Below are 8,685 nucleotides of genomic sequence, written 5' to 3' on the forward strand. Positions count from 1 at the left end.
AAAAAAAAAAAAAAAAAAAAAAAGAAAAGAAAGTAAAAAGAAAATCTATAAGACACAGTCCTAGTAATCTTCATTGTAAAGAAGATAAAATTATAGAATAATAGTTATTAACAAATAGGTAATAATTGGCAGTTTACTATATGCTGGGCAGGGTTCTAAGTAACCTATGGTATTAGCATTTTTAATTAGTGTTTTTAATAAATCTATGAGGTGAGTAAATAAATCAACTATTCAACCATATAGTTATTTGTCACATAGGATTTAAATTTCTAAGCTTGTTCCTACTAAGACAAAAATACTTTTCAAGTGAAATAGATGTTTAGATTTTCTTGTAATCAATCAGATGCTTTGTGCTCTGATGAAAGTTATCAGTCTCATTTTCTTTTTTTTTTTCTTGAGATGGAGTCTCGCTGTATCGCCCAGGCTGGACTAGCACAATCTCGGCTCACTGCAACCTCCACCTCCCAGGTTCAAGTGATTCTCCTGCCTCAGCCTCCCGAGTAGCTGGGATTACAGGCGCACACCACCAAGCTTGGCAAATTTTTGTATTTAGAAGAACGGGGTTTCCAATACAAGGGTACATTGTGTCATTTTTAATGACATTGTAAAAGCTTCTGTTTTAACACAGTACTGGTAGTCCTAGCCAAAACAGTTAGGCAAGAAAATTTTGGAAAAGACATCCAGCCAGGTGCAGTGGCTCATGTCTGCAATCCCAGCAGTTTGGGAGACTGAGGCAGGAGGATTAAGCTTAGTAATTTGAGACTTGCCTGGGCAATTTAGTGAGATCCCATCTCTACAAAACTTTAAAATATTAGCCAGGTGTGGAAAATGCACACCTGTAGTGTCAGATACTTGGCAAGCTGAGGTGAGAGAACTGTTTGAGCCTAAGGCTTAAGGCTGCAATGAGGCATGATCGCACCACTGCACTCTAGCCTGAGTGACAGAATGAAACCCTGTCTCAAAGGACAAAAGGAAAAAAAAAAAAGGCATCCAATCTAAAAAGAAAGCAGTAATTATGTTACTGTTTTTTGGTGGCATTATCTTATATATAGTAAACCATGAACAGTACACCAAAAGACTGTTTCAGCTAATAAACACACTCAGTAAATTAGAGAAATATGAAATTAACATACAAATAATTTCTGGAAAATATTAATCTCATTGAAATAGCATCAAAATAATAAATTTCTTAGCAATATATTTAACCAAGGTGAGAAATCTTTATATTGAAATATTAAGATAATAAAACACTGAAGATGACATAAATAAATGCAAAATATTTCATGTGTATGGATTAAAAAAGTAAATATTGTAAAAGTGTCAAATTATTTAAAGTAATCTATAGATTCAATACATGCCCTATCAAAATTCCAGTAAAATTTTTTAAAGTAATAAAAAATGCAATCCTGAAATTTACATAAAACTCCCAGAGACTTGCTTTGAATAGCCAAGGCAGTTTTGAGGAATAAGAACAAAGCAGGGGGCATTTTACTTTCTGATTTCAAACTACATTTAAAGACTATTGTAATATAAACAGGATCCTCTGTGCATACAAATGCATACCACAATCAGTGGAGCAGAATGGAGAGCCCCAAAACAAATCCATTCATCTAAGATCAACTTATCTTTGACACTGAGGCACTGAGAATACACAATGCAGAAAATACAGTCTCTTCCATGATTGTTGCTGGGAGAACTGAATACCCACAGGTAAAAAAAATAAAATCAGACCATTTCTCTGACACTATCCTTGAAAATTAACTAAATATAAAATAAAGATTCTAATTATGTAAGACAGAAATCCTTAAAAATTTTTAATGAAAATATATGAAGAAATCTTAATATTGGTCTGGAAAATTAATTTTTGGATACAACAGCAAAAGTACAACAATAAAAGCAAATATAAACAAGTTAGACTGCATCAAACTAAAAAGCTTCTGCACAACAAAGAGAACAATAAAATAAGAAAACCACATCTGACAAGTTGTTAGTATCCAAAATATTTAAGAAACTCATAGGAATCAAGGGCAGAAATTATAATAATCATGGTAATAAGATTGAAAAATAAGCCAAAGACTACATTCATGATTTTCAACGAAAGCATACAATTGGCCAACAGGTATAAGGAAGGTGCTCAAATCACCAATCTGGAAGTTGCAAATTAAAACCATGGTGAGATATTACTTCACACACATTAGAATTTCTAAAATCAAAAAGAAAAGTTATAACAAGCATTAAGTATATTTTTTAAAACACTGTACACTCTTAGTGATTCATAATTTTAACAGTCATGATGAAAACCACTATTAAGGTTCTTTTAAAAAATTTAACAGTACTACTATACAATCCAGCTATCCCATTTCTGCATATACAATAAATATAGTATCTCAAATAAACATCTGGACCTTCATCTTCCTTGAATCAAACAATTGCCAAGATACAAAACAAACCTAAAATGCTTGTAGACACCAACTGGATAAAGTAAACATGGTACATACACTCAACAGAATATTATTCAGCCATGAAAACTTTATAAAACCTTGCCATTTTGACAACATGGATGGACCCAGATAACATTATGCTAAGTGAAATATGCCAGACACAGAAACACAAATACTGTATGATCTCACTTTTATGGAGAATATGAAAAGGTTGGACTCCTAGAAGCAGAGAGTATAAAGATGTCTGCTAGGGCCTGGCTGGAGGTGGGGAAAATGAGATGTTGTTCAAATGGTACGAATTTTTAATTATAAAATAAGTTATGGTGACCTAATGTAGAGTTTTATGACTATAGTTAATAAGACTCTCATGTGTGCTGAAAATCTGCTTGCAGATCTTAATTGTTCCCACTACACAAAATGTAATTATGTAAAGTGATAGATGTGCTTGTTCATTAATTTGATTGTACTAACCATTTCACTATGTGTATACATATAAAATCAATACATTGTGTACAAGAAATATATATGTATTCAGTTATTATCTGTGAAAAATCCACGTTACAAACATATACATATATACAGGTGTATACATATACGTATGCGTGTATACATATATACACACATATATACATGAATGACAGTCCCAGTAAGCCTCAGACTAAATAAGAGAAAACTGTAAAATGACAGACATTTAAAAATAAAGTTAAAATTGAGAGTTTAATATATGCTCAGCAATGTTTTTAAGCTCCTCAATGACACAGTGTGTTTGATAAATGAATGAAGTAGATACACTCAACTATATGACAGTTGAGGCATTTTGGGCATACAGAGTTTAATTGACAAGTATTAGTTTATATAACAGGTATAACATTTTCAAGTAACATAATTTCAGACTTTCTTATATTTAGAGAGATACTTAGTGTTTTGATAAAATTACTGAATATAAATTTCTATAAAATCACATTTGAAACCTCTGTAGGATAGAAAATTATAAAGCAGCTGGGCGCAGTGGCTCACACCTGTAATCCCAGCACTTTGGGAGGCCGAGGCAGGCGGATCACCTGAGGTCAGGAGTTCGAGACCAGTCTGACCAACATGGAGAAACTCTGTCTCTACTAAAAACACAAAATTAGCCAGGCACTGTGGCTCATACCTGTAATCCCAGCTACTTGGGAGGCTGAGGCAGGAGAATAGCGTGAACCTGGGAGGCAGAGGTTGTGGTGAGCCGAGATAGAGTAGCTGAGGGCACTTCACCCTGCAGATTCCAAAACGCAACCTCAACCCAAAGACATTCTGTTAAGTTGTGTGTGCCTAGGCAAGGTAAGGGGAGAGGTGCAAAGATTTGCTACAGTAGAGTGTCAGGTGATTATTCTTGGCTTTTCTGTCATGTGAAATGTTCACAAACAGAAAAATAAGAGCCAACCACTGCTCTGTGAAATGAAAATGAACAATTAAAATACTGTGTCTGTTTTAAAACTAAATAAAGAACTAATAGATGATAATCTTGTGATGTGGAGAGGGATAGCTGGCACTTGGGAATGTGGGAAGAAAATGTAAATTTATAATTTTCTACAGGCCCTACAACAGTTAGGCTAGGAAAACAGTCATGGATTTGGAGACTCTCCTTGCCATACATTTGAAAAATGCAAGGAAAACCGGCCCCTTTGTGGAGCATTAACGAGCTGGCAAGTCAACTGAAATGGCCACGGTGCCCTGGGATTCTACCTGAGGAAACCTAACTATGTCAAAGGAATTTCTTGTGAATGACTAACTTAGAGAAAAACAAAACGTAGGCTTAACCAACCACAAACTGCCAATAAAGCTCTGACTACATAACCGGGAATTTTCTACCTGATCCGTGCAAATGCGATATAGAACTGTACCCAATCGAATATTTAATTTGGTTTGCTTTTGCTTCTAACGGCTTTCTTAAAAAAGCCTTTCTTCAAGCCCACCTTTGAGCCCACAAACCACAAACCATAGCTGGGTGCTCTCCTCATTCATAAATTGCTGTTTGGGCAAATAAATCGGTTTGTATTAATTCGTTCCTGCATTGCTATATAAAATACCTCCAGACTGGAATAAATGTATAAGAAAAGAGCTTTAATTGATCCATGGTTCCATAGGCTGTACAGAAAGCAAACACCAGCATCTGCTTCCAGGGAGGCCAGAGGAAGCTTAAAATCATGGTGGAAGGCAAAGCAGGAGCTTGCAAAGAGGGCAAAGGGGATGAGGGGTGATATACACTTTTAAATGACAAGATTCTCCCGAAAACTTACTATTGAAGAGACAATATCAAAAGGGGAGGTGATGAACTATTTATGATAAACCCGCCCCCATAATCCAATCACCTCCCACCAGGTCCGACCTCCAACACTATGGATTACATTTCAATTTGAGATTGTGGCTGGGAAACACATCCAAATTACATCACTACTTAACATTCTAAAGATGCCTCAGTGTAGTCAGGGGCAGGGACTCAGGCCTGTAATCCCAGCACTTTAGGAGGCCCGAGGCGGGAGGATCACTTGAGCTCAGGAGTTCCAGACCAGCCTAGGCAACATAGCAAAACTCCGTCTCTACAAAAAATACAAAACTTAGCGGGGCGTGGTGGCGCACGCCTGTACTCCCAGCTACTTGGGGCCTGAGGTGGAAGGATCACCTGGACCCGGGAGGTGGAGGCTGCAGTAAGCCCTGATTATGCTAAAAAATCCTCAACTTAATTTTTAAGAGGAGAAAGGAAGGACTGGGGGCCCCACGGACCACTACTTCTTCTACGGAAAAACTCCGGACCCCAAGTGGGGATTCCCTCCCCTTATTCCCTCCAATCGCCCCGCATTATCTGAAGGAGACTGGGGGTTGCACACAGAACTGCCCAGAAAGGGTTCTGGGCAGGGGAGTAATTCGTGCTTATGGACCGGGCAAGAGGCTCAGGGTTTTGACTGCTGGGTCAACCCCTAATCTGCCACGGAGGGAAAGGAGGGCCGAGCTGTGCCACCAGGCACTCGGGTCTGCAGACTCCAGAGCTGACCAGGAGGCCCAGATCCCACCGCAGCCAGTTCCCGCCCGGATTCAAACCGCCTCTTCCGCCTCCTCAGGAAATCCAACCCGCGCCCTCACCATTTTCCAGCCTCAAGATGTTCCGACGTCCTCCCTAGGGATCTCCCAGTACCTGCAGGTCACAGGATAAGAGGGGCTGTGGTAGAGTCACCTAGGAGATCCTAGAGCGTAGAAGACGGAACAATGAAGACAGGAACTGACCTTAGAGCCCCGTGGCCAGGAGACAAAGACCCCTTCCAGCTTGCGGAAGCCGCCGCTTCCTCTCTGGCTGCGAATCTGATTGGACAGTTTTCACCCTTGGCTGGGGCTCCAGGCCACACCCCTTCAGGCCCTGAGTGACAGGAGACGTATTCGGACCATTGGCTGAATGAAGTGAGAGTGGCGGGGTTTTTTGTTTTTGTTTTTGTTTTGTTTTGAGACAGAGTCTGGCTCTGTAGCCAGGCTGGAGTGCAGGGCCGCATTCTCGGTTCACTGCAACCTCCGTCTCCCAGGTTCAAGCAGTTCTGGAGTGCGGCAGGTTTCTGGCTGCAGCGTTCTCAGGCAGAGATTCCTCCCTGTGCTGGGACCTGGCCCTTTCTGAGGGACATTTGCATTTAACCTTACATATATATCACTTTCTGAATTATATTTGCGTGTTTACATATGTATACACTTACACAGTACACATATGTTACTCGCAAATTAAAACAATATAATTACAATTATTTGAAAGCTTCAGATTTCATAACCTTCCTGGCCTCCAGTCTTCTGAGCAGGAAGCCTGAGCTTTAGAAAAGGTGGCAATGGGAGGCGGGGACTGGAAGCTGGGCTGGTTGGGAGGGTGCGCTGTGGGTACGAAGGGCCGGGACCAGAGCCAAAGCCGGGTGGGCGCCGTCAGGGGTGCTACGGAGGGGGCTGGCGCGCTGGAAACGCTCCCACATCAAGGAGACCCTAGCCGATGAGGCCCAGCTGCCTCTGACCGGACTGCCTCTGGACACGCTCAGCGACCTGCGCACCCAGCTGCGCCCCAGGAGCGCCCCTTCTACTACCACGCAGCGGCTGAACGACCACCCCAGGGTGCGCCTGCGCCTGCAGGACCGCCGGTGCTGCTGCTCGTCAGCGACCCTAGGTAGTCTGGGTTGGAAGAGGCGGAGCCATGACCGAGGGGACCCGGGTACTGGCTGAAGGAATAGGCGGGGGTAGGGGGCACTTTGGGAAGGCACTTCATCCGCCTCCCGGGAGCCTAGATGCCGCTCCAGGGTCTGGGCTCCCAGGTGGACGGTGGAACACTGGCCTGACTGGCTGATTCACACTTCCGGGGACACTCCTGCTGGAGCCCCAGCCCCTGACACTGACCTAGGACATTGCAGCTCCTGCCCAGCCTATCAGGAGGGAGCCTGGAGCCTTCCAGCTCTACCGTGTGACTGAGACTATGGCTTCCCTCTTGGGGCCCCGGGTGCCCTGTCTTCAGTGGGAAGCACCGGACCACCTTGGAAGGCTCCCATGGGCAGCCAGAAGGCGCCACATACAGAGGAAACAGGAGAGGAGCTCTGGGGCACCTTTTCTTTCGCCCGAGACATTCTCTCAGCCACACCTTCCTCCAAGACGTGACCCTTGCTTGGGGTACTTTACTTTTCTGCAGCTCCAGTCTCCCTGGGATTGCAGCCTCTTTCAGGAAGTCTTCTAGAATTTCCTCCTTTCCAGCCAGAGAGCGCCATAGCCTTCTTTGGGGCCTCCACAGGCCCTTTGTGGAGTGAACAGCTCTGGCCGGGGGTGCAGCCAGTCCTGCCCAAACTCTCAAATGACTAAGGGTGGCGATGCGGTCATCCCAGCGCCTTCCGGCTCTCCAACTGTGCTTCATTTCCACCTCCAAATCCCGCCCCAGGAGGCACTTATGCCCGCCCCCTGGGCAGCTTCCTCCTTCCCCTTAAATCGGGATGCCTCACCTCCTGCATGGGGTCTTGGGATGTTGCGGGAAGGGATCTCAAGGGCTCTGGTCAAGCCGACGCGGATCTGGGAGTGGAGAACTATGCCGAGGGTATGGAAGGTAATCGCGGGGTATTGCAGGGGGTGTGTTGTGGGAATTCAGGGTGGAGACTTTCAGGGCAGTACCCTGGGTCTCTAAGCATGAAGATGACAGGCGTGAACCATCACACCCAGTTTAAGAACTGCTTTTAGTGTTTTCGATATAATGTCTGTCTGCTAGCAAAAAAATTGCATCAGTTTTTATTTATCTGAAATGTCTTTATTTCACCTTTATTTCTAAAAGATACTTTTTTGGGCACAAGATTCTCGGTGGACAGTTTTATTGTTTGTGCATTGCACAAAGAAGTTATAAAGGAGTGGAAAGTTTCCAAGAGGACAAACAAATCAAGACCTACGAATACTGACTGGATTAAACAACAAGGCCATAGTAATAATGATGGCTGGTGATAGATCGGAGTAGGTTAGAGATAGCATAAAGAACTACAATTAAAGACAGTAGAAACAATGAGATACTATTCTAGCACAGTCAGAAGGTGTATTATTAAAATGCCAAAAATAACAGATGCTGGTGAGGTTGTGGAGAAAAGGAATGCTTACATACTATTGATGAGACTGTAAACTAATTCAGCCACTATTGAAAGCAGTTTGAAGATGTCCCAAAGAACTTAAAACAGAACTACTATTTGACCCAGCTGTCTCATTACTGGGTACATATTCAAAGAAAAGTAAATTATTCTATCAAAAAAAATTCACTGACATGTTTATTGCAATTGCTATTCACAGTAGCAAATTCTCTCAGCACTTTTCATGTTTATTTTGCTGCTTCCTGACTCTATAGGCTGTGGGTATTTTGATTTCACTTTGGTAGGTTATCTCTCTCTCACTCTCAGATTTTTTCTTTCTCTTGCCCTTAGGAAGTTTGAACATTATTTCTATTAAGTATTTTTTATCTCTTTTTGAAACACTGCACTTATGAATTCGAGGGTTTATGTCTGGTTTTAACATAGAAATTTGTGAATTGCCATTTATATTGTTACTTTCTTTTATTCATTTTATTGTGGTTAAAAAATAGGCACAATTTACTCCTTATAGTTTTCATCTAGTTAAAACTATGTTTATATTTCATAAAATCTTGTCTCCTTTTACAGTAGTTGGCTGTGTTCATTGCGCTCAATACTCCAGTTCATTAGTTTTCTTTTTTTTTTTTTTTTTTTTTTTT

At 41.9% G+C, this 8,685-nt stretch overlaps 1 long non-coding RNA gene across 3 annotated transcripts in view; it reads right to left on the reverse strand.

The window, feature by feature from the left end:
* Nucleotides 1-8,685, reverse strand: part of LOC108533543 (uncharacterized) — a 44,548-nt gene that overhangs the window by 28,887 nt on the left and 6,976 nt on the right. For 2 of the 3 annotated variants that reach the window (XR_001886758.1, XR_001886757.1), the window contains exon 1: nucleotides 5,562-5,671. The exons of the other annotated variant lie outside the window; for it this stretch is intronic. This is a non-coding gene — a long non-coding RNA (uncharacterized LOC108533543). Of the gene's footprint in view, nucleotides 1-5,561; nucleotides 5,672-8,685 lie in introns of those variants that run through there. 3 annotated transcript variants of the gene reach the window in all.

This window comes from Rhinopithecus bieti, unplaced genomic scaffold (assembly GCF_001698545.2).
Source record: "Rhinopithecus bieti isolate Rb0 unplaced genomic scaffold, ASM169854v2 scaffold_11710, whole genome shotgun sequence".
NCBI classification, from domain to species: domain Eukaryota; kingdom Metazoa; phylum Chordata; class Mammalia; order Primates; family Cercopithecidae; genus Rhinopithecus; species Rhinopithecus bieti.